The 13,371-nt window shown below is 37.8% G+C and overlaps 1 long non-coding RNA gene across 1 annotated transcript; it reads left to right on the forward strand.

The window, feature by feature from the left end:
* The first annotated feature begins 5,557 nt into the window (after positions 1 to 5,557).
* Positions 5,558 to 5,961, forward strand: LOC310646266. The gene is made up of 2 exons (XR_014493658.1): positions 5,558 to 5,609; positions 5,640 to 5,961. It is a non-coding gene; the product is annotated as an uncharacterized lncRNA (long non-coding RNA).
* Positions 5,962 to 13,371: the final 7,410 nt, after the last annotated feature.

The raw sequence follows: 13,371 nt of genomic DNA on the forward strand, positions 1-13,371 counted from the left end.
ACAGGCCACTTTTCTATTATTACTATTAATTATTTTTTTATTATTGTTGACTTCCTGGGGAAGCTAGGAGGAACAGCAGATTTATTTCACCCAGCTGAGGAGAATTCAACGATAGAAGGAACAGGAAACTGGAAGAGAGACAGAGAGATGCTGCTAAATCACAAATTATCATACTGAATGCTGAAGTTCAGGCTGGTCCTTGCCACCCCAGATATTTCACACTGAGTAGCTGAGTTCTAGCAGTATACTTGCTAAAAATCAATTGGGTAGCTTCTCCATGATTTTTGAGGGAGGATACTCAGAAGAAATAGTGAGCCCCCTTCCCCAAATTGGCATAACACTCTCTCTCTCTCTCTCTCTCTCTCTCTCTCTCTCTCTCTCTCTCTCTCTCTCTCTCTCTCCCTGCAAACACAGGGTGGGGAAAATCCACAAAACTCCAGCCCTCTAATCAGACCTATGATGCATTTTGACCCATTACGTTGCTTTGAAGGGATGTGCTGTTCATTGCAGCGCCCATCCATTAAAAATGTAATTAAAGTCCATGGAAATGTCCATGGAAAAGAGTGACCATTTTATTTCTCCTTGTTCTTCTTAGAAATAGGAGGACAAACAAAATTTTCTTGCTCATTAACCCCATTCATCCATTTTTCATAGACTTCCCAAATGGAACTTAAACCCGATTAGAGGCTAATTTAAATCAGGGTCATCTTTTTTCTTGCATCTTCAGACTTCCATTAAATACAAAAATTGGTATACCAACCACCTCTCTGAAGTGTCTTCCTTCCATTCTCTTCCCCCACCTCTTTTTTAAATAAATATTTTATTAATTTTCTAATTTTACAGTCTTGAGTACTTAATAAACAATGTGTTGTCTGGGTCCATTGGTAATTCAGTGGTACATATTAACTTTCTCAATCTAGTTCCAGTACTACACCTTCCAGTGCTTCCTTGGTCCTCTCTTCTTCTGGTGGTATGCACTTTTTCACACTGGGCAAAAACAATTCTTGTTACTGTTAATACATCTACAATTAAATGTAGACATCCTCATCACACTTTTCTGGTATTATACATAATATCGATAGTGTCAATTTATAATATCTTTTCTAGTCAGAACATATCTCAGTTGTATTTGCACTTAAAATCCATTTGTTCAATCAATATCCTGTTTTTCCTGCTTTCTTAAAATTTTAGTTTCCCGTCAATGTTCAAAATATCTCTATCGCTTATAATTTTCTCATAATAAATTATATTTGGGTCACCTAAAGCTTCCCTTATTCAAACCCTTTTATAATTTTCCTATTTCCCATCTCATAACAAAGTATAATATTCTAGTTACAAATCCTATCATTCTAATTATAATAATACTTCTATTTCTAACAGATCTATTTTCTTAACCATATTCAAACATCTGTTTAATAGTATAATATCCCATCTAATAGGTCAAAACCTCTATTTTCTTCAGTCCTACTCTAGCTTTCTTCCTTTGCCAAATAACTTTCCAAGTCAGTGCATTTGAATCATCAAGTAATTCTTCCTCTATTTTTGTATATATTGTTTGGAATGAGGAAGAGAATTTGATTGAAGTATTTTTGGAAGAACACTCAACCCATTTATATTCTTTAAACAGCCTCCATCTTTCTCCTTCACTTTTTCTTTTCATTTCTTGTTTGTCAATATTCAGCATTTCTCCTAACAGCTTTATCATCCATTCGATCAGCTCTTCTTCCTTATCCTCAAATGTGTTCTGAGATCTTGACAAGTAAGATATCTTTTCCATTTCCGGTGTTATCATTGCATTTTCTAATTTTTCATTTGTCTGTATCTGTCTGTTAATTCCTTTCTTTAGGTCCTCCGTCTTTGGATCTGAATCTTCTAATTTTCCTTCTGTTTTCTGGGTTACTAGTTTCTTCTTTGTAGTCATTGTCTGGATTTGCACATTTAGGTTAGAAAATTTTTCTTTTATCTCATTTGCATTAATTTTAGTCTCATCATGAAATAAAACAATTGTCTCTTGGATTGATTTCAACATAGAAAGAATTTCTTTCTGAGATTCATTAACATTTTCTTGCTGGTATATCAAGCTGGGGGCTTTGGAGACAAGTGTTAAAGATGGATTTTTAACATTTGCGGCTAAGTATGGAACACCCATTTTGGTTTTGTACATAGTCTTTATAGTCCAATAGGGTCCCCAACACAGATAAGCAGCCCAAGAATTTTTTTCCCCCTTTTTGCAGCTGCAGTCTGCAAAAGTGAAAGTTTCCAGTAACAACAAAGAGTCTTATCTAACTCTGGGCTTCAAGCCAAGTTTCCTTTAAGCATAATAAATTGTAGTGCTGTGATTCACCACTAAATGTCATTGACACCGTCTTCCAGCTTTCCAAATCCAAGTTTATTTTACAGACTTTCAAATATCTTTTCTAAAAAAAAGTCTCAAAGGTACTTTTAGAGCCCAAATTTCAAAGCTATATATCTGTATTAATTCCAAATTGATCTTGTAGTTTTCTCTATTTTCCAGCATGGCTGCATAAAGACCTCTCTGAGAAACTGAAAGATAAAAAGGGCAAGTATAGAAAGTGGAAAGAGGGGCACATAACTAAGTCAGAATATCAGCAAATAGCCAGAGCCTGCAAAGACGAAGTGAGGAAAGCTAAGGCTCAAAATGAAATAAGGCTTGCGACCAAAGTCAAAAATAGCAAAAAAAAAAGCTTCTTTCAATATGTAAAAAAACAAGAAAAAAGTGAAGGAAATGATTGATCCATTAGTGGGTGAAAGTGGCAAGAAGGTGACAAGCAACAGAGAGAAAGCAGAACTTTTTAACTCATTTTTTGCATCTGTCTTTACACAAAGGGAAAAAACAGACCAACCTATCAAAAATAGTGCCATAAAAAACAGTAAAAACACAAGGTAAGATGGCAAGAAAATGGTGAGTGAGCACCTGTCCAGCCTAGACGAGTTCAAATCACCAGGCCCAGATGAATTACACCCCAAGGTTCTCAAGGAACTGGCAGATGTGATCTCAGAACCACTGAACTATATTTTTCAAAGATCCTGGAGCACTGGGGAACTACCAGAGGACTGGAAGAGAGCTGATGTAGTTCCCATCTTCAAAAAAAGAAAAAAAATGGATCCAGGAAATTACAGGCCTATCAGCCTGACCTCAATACCTGGGAAGATTCTGGAAAAGATAATCAAACAACGAATCAGTGAGCACCTAGAGGCAAGCAAGGTCATTACTAAAAGCCAACATGGGTTTGTCAAAAACAGATCATGCCAGACAAATCTTATTGCATTCTTTGACCAAGTGACAAAAATAGTGGACCAGAGGAATGCTGTAGATATAATTTACTTGGACTTCAGTAAGGCATTTGATAAAGTAGATCACAACCTTCTACTTGATAAGATAGAAAAATGTGGGTTAGACAGCATCACCACCAGATGGATTTGTAGCTGGCTGACAGGCCGTACCCAGCATGTGGTCCTCAATGGAACTGCATCTACATAGAGGGAAGTGTGTAGTGGGGTGCCCCAGGGCTCTGTTCTGGGCCCAGTGCTCTTCAACATCTTCATCAACAATTTGGATGAAGGGCTAGATTGGGAACTCATCAAATTTGCAGACAACAACAAGCTGGCAGGAATAGCCAACACTCCAGAAGATAGGCTTAAGATACAGGAGGATCTGAACAGACTTGAACACTGGGCGCTATCTAACAAAATGAAATTCAATGGTGAAAAAAGTAAGGCTCTACATTTAGGCAAGAAAAACCAAATGTACAGGTATAGTATAGGCGGTACCTTGCTCAATAGTTGTAACTGTGAGACGGATCAATATGAGCCAGCAGTGTGCTGCAGCTGACAAAAAAAGACAACACAGTGCTAGGCTGCATTAACAGAGGGATAGAATCAAGATCACGTGAAGTATTAATACCACTTTACAATGCCTTGGTAAGACCACACTTGGAATACTGCATCCAGTTTTGGTCACCACGATGTAAAACAGATGTTGAGACTGTAGAAAGAGTACAGAGAAGAGTAACAAAAATGATTAGGGGACTGGAGGCTAAAACATATAAGGAACTGCTGCTAGAATTGGGTATGTCTAGTTAAATGAAGAGAAGGATGAGGGGGGACATGATAGCAATGTTCCAATATCTCAGGGGCTGCCACAAAGAGGAGGGACTCAAGCTATTCTCCAAAGCACCAGAAGGCAGGACAAGAAGCAATGGATTGAAACTAATCAAGGAGAGAAGTAACCTAGAACTAAGGAGAAACTTCCTGACAGTTAGAACAATTAACCAGTGGAACAACCTGCCTCCAGAAGCTGTGAATGCTCCAACCCTGGAAGATTTTAAGAGGACACTGGACAACCATTTGTCTGGAATGGTATAGGGTTTCCTGCCTGAGCAGGGGGTTGGACTAGATGACCTCCAAGGTCCCTTCCAACTTTACTATTATGATTTTGATTTAATTAGCCACTTTTCCTGAGGGAGTGGGGCAAAAACTTCCCGTTCTCATCGGGGAGGATTCTTGGCTTCGGCATTCTTTTTTTCCAGGAAAGTAGCATTAAGTAATAAAAATAGGATAAAGTTTCATCCAAGTTCCATCCACTTTGCTGAAAAATTGCTAGCTAGTGCTTATCTTCCGTTGTCAGCAGCTTATGACTGGCGACATGAATGTTGCCAGTCTTTCCTCTGCTGGTTTGGAGGGCTGCCTCAGATCCAGTGGAAGGGCTGCCACCCCTCCACAATCAACAAGGGTCCCTTCCTCCTTTGTCACCTCTCCGGGGTGACTTTCGACCCTTTTTAGGGTCCCCAGCAGGGCAAAATTGAACGTGGAAGATGGAGCCCCATCTTTCTGCATCTGTCATGCCACGACGCCTAACCGGATGTCCCCCAACTTTTTTTTTATTGTTGTGTGCCATCTTGCTTGAAATATTCCAAGGCTTGCACACTATTTTGTCATCCTTCTCTGGATATAATAAAGCAGTGATGGCGAACCTTTTAGAGACCAGGTGCCCAAACCACAAACCAAAACCCACTTATTTACTGCAAAGTGCCAGGGCTGCATCAGCATTGTGGTGTCCTTGGGGGGGGGGCAGGGAGGCATCTATGAGTGCCACCTCTGGCATGCAAAAACCAGGGGCGCAAAAATGGCCCACCATGCTGCAAGGCGCAAAAATGGGGTGCAGATACAAGGCACTGAACCATGCAAGAATGGGGCAGGGATAGTGAGTATCATGCAGGGACTAGCCCTGCCCCATTTGCAGCACATGAGTGCTCATGACCCCGTGCGCACATGCACGCAGTCCACCAATCGACAATGGTTGGTGACCTCTGCTCTACCACCTCTACTTGCTAGTCGGCTGCTTTGCCTCCTTTGTGCTTGGTGGGGCTCCTGCCTGATGGACCTGCTGCTGCGGTGGCACACATGCCAACAGAGAGGACTCTGAGTGCTGCCTCTGGCACACATGTCATAGGTTCGCCACCACTGCAATAAAATCATGATAGACTGTGGAGTTTTCTCTTGGGCCACAGTGCTAACCTTGTTTTTTATCATGACCTTCTAACTTCAACCTTTTAAAGTCCATATAAAGTTGATGGGCAAAATGACAAGTCAAAAAAGAAAAGAAAAGAAAAGAAAAGAAAAGAAAAGAAAAGAAAAGAAGAGAAGAGAAGAGAAGAGAAGAGAAGAGAAGAGAAGAGAAGAGAAGAGAAGAGAAGAGAAGAGAAGAGAAGAGAAAAGAAAGAAGGAAGGAAGGAAGGAAGGAAGGAAGGAAGGAAGGAAGGAAGGAAGGAAGAAAGAAAGAAAGAAAGAAAGAAAGAAAGAAAGAAAGAAAGGAGGGAGGGAGACAGGGAGGGAGGGAGGAAAGGAAAACAAAGGAAAAAGAAAGAAAGAAAGAAAGAAAGAAAGAAAGAAAGAAAGAAAGAAAGAAAGAAAGAAAGAAAGAAAGAAAGAAAGAAAGAAGAGGGAGACAGGGCAGGAGAAAGGAAGGGAGGAAAAAAGAAAGAAAAAATGAAAGAGAGCAAAAGAAAGAAAAAAGAAAGAAAATGGAGGGAGAGGAAGGGAGGAAGGAAGGAAGGAAGTCAAATGCCACATTAGACTGCATCAACAATATACTTTCCAGATTACAGGCCATAAATAATTCCACTCAGATATGTCAAACTCGTGATGTCATGTGACATCACGCAATGTATCGGGACGATTTTGCCATTGCTAGCAATGGGGTGGGTGCGGCTTCCGGATGATGCGTCTGGCTGCGGGCCAGAGTTTGACACCCTTATTCTACATGGATCAATTCACTCCAGGTTTTAGGTCCAGTTCTGGATACTGCCTTTTAAGAAGGACTTGCAGAAATTAAAAAATCTTTGGAGAAGGGCAATGGAGAAAATCTGGGGTTATAAACTAAGTTCTGTGATGAGACACAGAAGAAACTAGGAATATTTCTCCTTGGGAAGAGAAGACTGAGAACAGGTAAGACTGTCCTCTTCAAATACCTGCAAAGTCATCTGACAGACCAAGACTCTTTTTCCTTTGTTCCATAATGCAGGACATGGAATAACAGCTTGAAGATTAGCTTTGGTAGTCAGAGAAGTTCAACAGCAGAGGAGCTAATTACGCAGAGACATGGTCGGCTCCCCTTCCCTACATGTGTTCAGGCAGAGGCTGGATGGCCATCCATCAGAGATGCTTTAATTTGATGCTTACACTGAGTGACGACTCAGACTCGGTGGCCTCCAGGGCTCCTTCCAACTCTATGATTCTATGATTCCCCATCCTGTTGCAACATTAGAAGAAACAATGCCTTTTATTCTTTCTAAACAACTCAAGACCAAAGGAAGTCTCTCTTTAAGACCAACCTTGTCAACATCATGTGATAGATGCCATGTCGAGAAAATTGCAACTATACTTCAATGGACTCTGATACCGAGTTTTGCTGGGCAGAGAGAGGGATTTTGGGTAAAAATGAATCTTGAAAGCTCTGCCATTTCCAGCCCCCATGTTTTCCCCTCCCTTTGTCTTCCATGATGAAGTATATCCTGTCTGCAAGGACAGCATTCGGAGATAGACATAAATAACCTCCATGGCTAATATAGGGCTATATTTACTGTCTATTTTTGAGATGCACCAATTAACCCTGACCTCTGATAGCCAGCCAGTTCCTCCAGACGCATTTCTGCTCCCTGGAAGTGCTCTTCTCGGTGTGTGAAATGGAGAGCTGTCAGGTTGAAAAGATGTTATTTTTCACTACTAATGGCATTTTCTCCCAGTCGACCCAAGGAAGGAGATTTTGGGATCCTTCAGGGGATAATAATTTGTACATCTGAATGACTGATATGAAGAGTTGGAGCCCTAATGGTTGTTCCTTTGTTTTCCCCCTCCTCTGATCTGCTGGTGGGTGGCGGTGTTATTACCATTGTGATATACTAACATTGGCAACCACTCTTCCTTCTACAATGCACTTTAAGAATTCAAAGGCACTTCCCGTATTTGCTAGCCATGCAAGAACTGCCTAAGAGGAAGATTAAGTTTATTACTGATGGTAGGAGGGATTACAAAGCAGGGTGAGACAAAGGGAAAGGTAAGAAGGATAATTACATTTGGTGTCAGGTGCAAAAGAGCAGGACCACATGTGAAGTTTCAATTAAACTGATTTATTGCTAAAAGCCTAGGCAAAAGAATCTTCTCAGCTAATGGTCAAACCTGGTTAGATAAATCGGGGTTGTGGTGGTGGACTTAGTCCATTTGTGGCTACATAGAGTCTAGGCTGATTCCTTTTTTGACTCCACCCTAAGTTCTGAGATGGTATAGGTTCTCCTGCTTGAGCAGGGGGCTGGATTAGAAGACCTCCAAGCTCCCTTCCAGATTCTATTCTATTCTATTCTATTCTATTCTATTCTATTCTATTCTATTCTATTCTATTCTATTCTATTCTATTCTATTCTATTCTATTCTATTCTATTCTATTCTATTCTATTCTATTCTATTCTATTCTATTCTATTCTATTCTATTCTATTCCTGCCACTTCTTCCCCTACATCTTGGCTGCTAAGCATTACTTAAGTATATTTTGTTGAATAAACCACAGTAGTTCATATTTTTGCACTCTGCTTAATCATAAAGTGAAGCACATTTTGTGCACTATGAGACAACAAAACCAAATCAATCCCATCATAGCACAAAGGACAACAGAAAGATGATTTAAAAAAACATTTTGAAATTTCAAGAGCTTTAAGCATGACGTTAACTATTTTGATGGGCAATTACAAAGGTATTAAAGTGTGATTATTTTTTGCTGGTTTCAGAAAAAGAAGGAAATATGTGTGGTATGTCTTTATTTATGCACACACACACACACACACACACACACACAAATACAGTAGATACATGCAGGTGTACATAATCTGTCCAGATGTTTCTTCCTCCAAAGATTTTAAGAGGTTTTGCATGTAATGTAACACACATGGAGTCTAAAATCATATAATCCGCCACAATCAACATAAAATATTTCTACTGTTCTGTATGTAGAGTGCTTGATGAATTTAATTCCTATAAAATTACAGTACAAAGTGACCTATTTTGCACTTCCTGGATTAATGTACAGATCAACAGTTGGTTACATGGTAAACTTCCTGAATATATCAATATGCAATTTACACATTATAGTTTGAAAGAATATATGGGACTTGTGTCCTTAGAGAGACACAACTTAGGACTTGTATAATGATGTCCAACACAAACATGCCTGTCACATTCTTAGTGTCATGGGACCATCAGGTGCATCATTGTTTTTCCTTTTGTTTCTATCTCCTCTCCTATGGTCTCAGGTCCCTGGAGCTGGGCAAAAACAAGGAAAAACAAACCACTACTTCTGTTCACTATCAAAATTCTTCCTGGTTCACTGGGTTGTTTTTGTTTTTTTCCGGCCAGCTTTTCGCTGTCACTAAAGTTGGGTGCATTTCAACATAATATCCTATTCAAGGTAGGCAGACTTCCCCTATTGACACATTGCATGCTGATCATTGATCATTGTCATTTGTGATTTATTTACTTCCACTTCTTTGCAAGTCGGCAGCCTGCCTAGCAGAAAACTTGGAGGAGGGATCTTCAATTAATGCATTTATTTTCTTTAATGCTCAGCAAACTCACTTGGCTTGGAAGTCGCAATGCTGGCTCTTTTCTGTCACTTGCTTCCTTTTCCACGCACCAGCATCATAAGTGGGAAACACAGGCTGATAGTTCGGATACATACTTGCAAGCTTTTTAGGATCTAAATGCCATCTGTAATTTGGGTGAGGAACGTAAAATTTACACAAGCTCAAAATCTAAGAGAGAACTTTTATAAAATGTTTTATAGATGGCATTTAGATCCTAAAAAGCTTGCAAGTATGTACCCGAATTATCAGCCTAAATGCTGGAGGTGTGGTGAAGAAGATGCAACATATTTTCATATATGGTGGACTTGTAAAAAGGTTAAGGCTTTTTGGATAAAAATTTGGTGGAATATGCAGAAGATTTTTAAGCAAAGGATAAAGTTTTGTCCGCAACTTTTTTTGTTGGGAATAATTACAGATGCTACGGTTGTGGACACTAAGCTGATGTTGAATTTAATTACGGCAGCAAGACTCTTAGTAGGTCAATATTGGAAGAAGGAGGAACTGCCGACTATAGAAGAATGGACTTTAAAGGTTTCTGACCTGGCAGAGATGGCAAAGATCTCGGCTTATTTGAAAGATCACTCGCAAGAACGTTATGTTATGGAGTGGAGAAAATGGATTGAGTATATCCAGAACAAATATGGGACTAAGAAGTTTCATGTAGCATTTGAATAAGTCTTCCTTTCTTTTCTCTTTTTTTTCTCTTTTTTTAATATATTTTATACTAATAGTGTTTGTAGTTATCCTATATGAGCTAGAGAGAGATAGATTTTAGAATTTATGGTTGTTAGCATATGGATGTTTATGATTGTTTTTTTTTTGGTTTTTTATACCTTGTACTTAGCTCTGGGAAGTCGGGGGGGAGGGGAGGGTGGGAGGGGTAGGGAGGGAGGGATAGGGGAGGGGTAGGGGGGATTGTTAAAGATAAAATGTATGATAAAACTTTTCAATAAAAAAAAATAAGTGGGAAACACAGGTTGGGTGAAAATCCCTCCCCTCCATTTTTAAGTCCTGAAATGTTTGGATTTCGGGAGATTTCCATGCTTGGGATGGGCAATTTGGGGAAAAGAAAGATGAGAGAAGCTCTAAAGAACTTTAAAGGCCAGTTCAATGTCACAGAACATTGACCTGGAGTCAGTTCACAAGAGAACATTATGGGATGGAGGAGTGTGGAGTTGAGCAGATTGAATGCAGTCTAGGTAGAAACTTCTCAGATAACAAAATTCAGATGGCATGGTAGATGGTGCATCTAACTTGGGTTTCAATTACTTTTATTACTTTTTTAAAAAGCTCAAGTTAATATACATAAATACCTTTGTGGTTATTATCAGAATTAAGGTGGATCAAACTGAAATACACTCTGGAGTCCTTGGTGCTCTCCGAGCTTGGTTGTTTGCTTACAGATGTTTCATTGCCTGACAAACGTAACATCATCAGTGTCTTGGACTCCTACAGTCAGTGATAGTGAGTTTGAGGCTTGCTCCCTGATGATGTTTTTTTTTTATTGAAAAGTTTTAGAATACATTTTAAAAACATAGACTCCCTCCCTCCCCCCCACTTACCCTCCCTCGCCCTCCCCCCCCGACATCCCAGAGCTGAATACAGGGTATTAACTTTTACAAACTTAAGCTAAAATATGCTAACTAACTAAAAAAAACATTAAATTCTATCACACTTTAACTCCCCTTAAACATAACTAAATAATTAACTAATAATGAATACCTAATAATACATCATATAAAACTAATACTTATTCATATGCTAAATGAAACTTTTTAGTCCCATATTTATTTTGAATATACTCGATCCATCTTCCACAATATATCTCTGTTGCAATTGTTCTTTCAAATATGCTGAAATCTTTGCCATTTCTGCCAGGTTTCAAACTTTCAAAGTCCACTCTTCTATAGTAGGCAGTTCCTCCTTCTTCCAATATTGCGCTACTAAAAGTCTTGCTGCCTTAATTAAATTCAACATCAATTTAGTATCTATAACAGTACAGTCTGTAATAATACCCAATAGAAATAACTGTGGAGAAAATCTTATCTTTTTCTTAAATATCTTCTGCATGTTCCACCAAATTTTAATCCAAAAAGCTTTGACTTTTTTGCAAGTCCACCATATATGATAATACATTGCATCATCACAACCACACCTCCAACATTTAGGCTGACAGTTCGGATACATACTTGCTAATTTATTAGGATCTAAATGCCATCTATAAAACATTTTATAAAAATTCTCTCTTAAATTTTGAGCATGTGTAAATTTTACATTTCTAACCCATATCTTTTCCCAGATATCCATTGTTATAACCTCCTGAAAATTCTGGGCCCATTTTATCATACAGTCTTTAACAAGTTCCGTTTCTGAGTCTATTTCTATCAATGCATTGTATATCCTTCTTATATGTGCTTGACCTTGATCTCTAATTTGTTTTACCAAATTTTCATCAGTTATCGAAATACCAACTTTCTGATCTTCCTTCCATCTAGCTTGTAACTGCCCATACTGGAACCAAGTTTGTACTATTTTCCCTTCTTTTAAAATATTATATGGCTTCAATTGCCATACATTCCTTTCCATCCTAAGAATTTCTTTATAGGTAGTCACATCATGTTTAAATCCCACATTTATATTTTCTATTGCATGTTTAGGTATTGCCCAAATTGGTATTTTATAATTTAACTTATATCGATATTTTTTCCAAACTCGCAACAGAGCATACCTTAATATATGTGTCTTAAAAACATTATCCACCTTCTTGTCATACAATAAATATGCATGCCAACCAAATAACAAATCACAACCCTCAATATTCGATAATCTCCCTTGTGTTGAATTAAACCACTCACTAATTGATGATAAAGCAGCAGCCTCATAATATAATTTAAAATTGGGCATTTTAAGACCACCTCTTTCATGTACATCTTGTATTATCTTAAATTTTACTCTTGGTCTTTTCCCTGCCCAAACAAATTTATTAATACCTTTCTGCCATTTCTCCAAGTTTGAATCCTTTTTAAGTATATGTATCATTTGAAACAAAAATAAAAACTTTGGCAAAACATTCATTTTCACTGCTGCAATTCTTCCCAATAAAGATAATTGTAATTTTTTCCAACTATCTAACTCTTTTTGTATTTTTAACCATAACAATTCATAATTATTTTTATATAATTTCACATTTGAAGCTGAAAGATATACCCCCAAATATTTAATCTTTTTAACTATTTCAAATCCAGTTAATTCTTCTAAAACAACCTTTTGTTCTGTAGTCATATTTTTAGACAATATTTTAGTTTTTTGCGTATTTATCTTAAATCCAGAAACTTTTCCATATTACAATATTATCTCCATCAAATCTACAAGTCGGTTGACTTAATGTAATAACCAAGTCATCCGCAAACGCTCTCAATCTATAATCTTGACCTCTTATTTTAATTCCCTTAATTTTATTTGAGTCTCTTATCTTAATCAATAATATTTCTGTTAAAACAAACAACAAAGGTGACAACGGACACCCCTGTCTTGTCCCCTTTTCAATGTTACATGCTTCTGTCAAACTACCATTAATTATTATTTGAGCTTTTTGCTTCTGATATATTGCCCTAATAGGTTGCAAAAAGTTATCCCCAAACTCCATTTTCTCCAGTACCTTAAATAAAAATTGCCAGTCCAATTGATCAAAAGCTTTTTCAGCATCCAAAAAAAATCAGTGCTGCAGAGGCCTGGTTATTTCTTTCCAAAAATTCCAATAAATCTAAAATATGTCTCACATTATTTTTCATTTGTCTACCACTTATAAATCCTGTTTGGTCACTATGAATCATTTGCTGCATTACCTTCATTAATCTATTTGCTAAATTTTTTGCAAATATCTTGTAATCAGTATTTAAGAGCGATATTGGCCTATAATTTTTGGTTTGGGTAAGATCTTGATCTTCCTTCGGAATCAGCGATATAAAAGCTGTTTTCCATGATGGAGGCAGTTCTCCTCCAGATTGAATTGTTCTAAATAATTCTTTTAAAGGTTCCACCATTTCTAACTGTAAATCTTTATTATAAAGCAGTCAAGCCATCTGTTCCTGGTGCTTTCCCCACCTTTAATTGTTTAATTGCTAAAATAATTTCTTCAGCATTTATCAGTTGATTCATCCCTTCCCTTTGCTCTTGTGTAAGAACAGGGATATTCACTTCTTGTAAATATCTATCTATA

The sequence above is a fragment of the Vipera ursinii genome (genome assembly GCF_947247035.1).
Source record: "Vipera ursinii genome assembly, chromosome: 13".
In the NCBI taxonomy this organism is placed as follows: Eukaryota; Metazoa; Chordata; class Lepidosauria; order Squamata; family Viperidae; genus Vipera; species Vipera ursinii.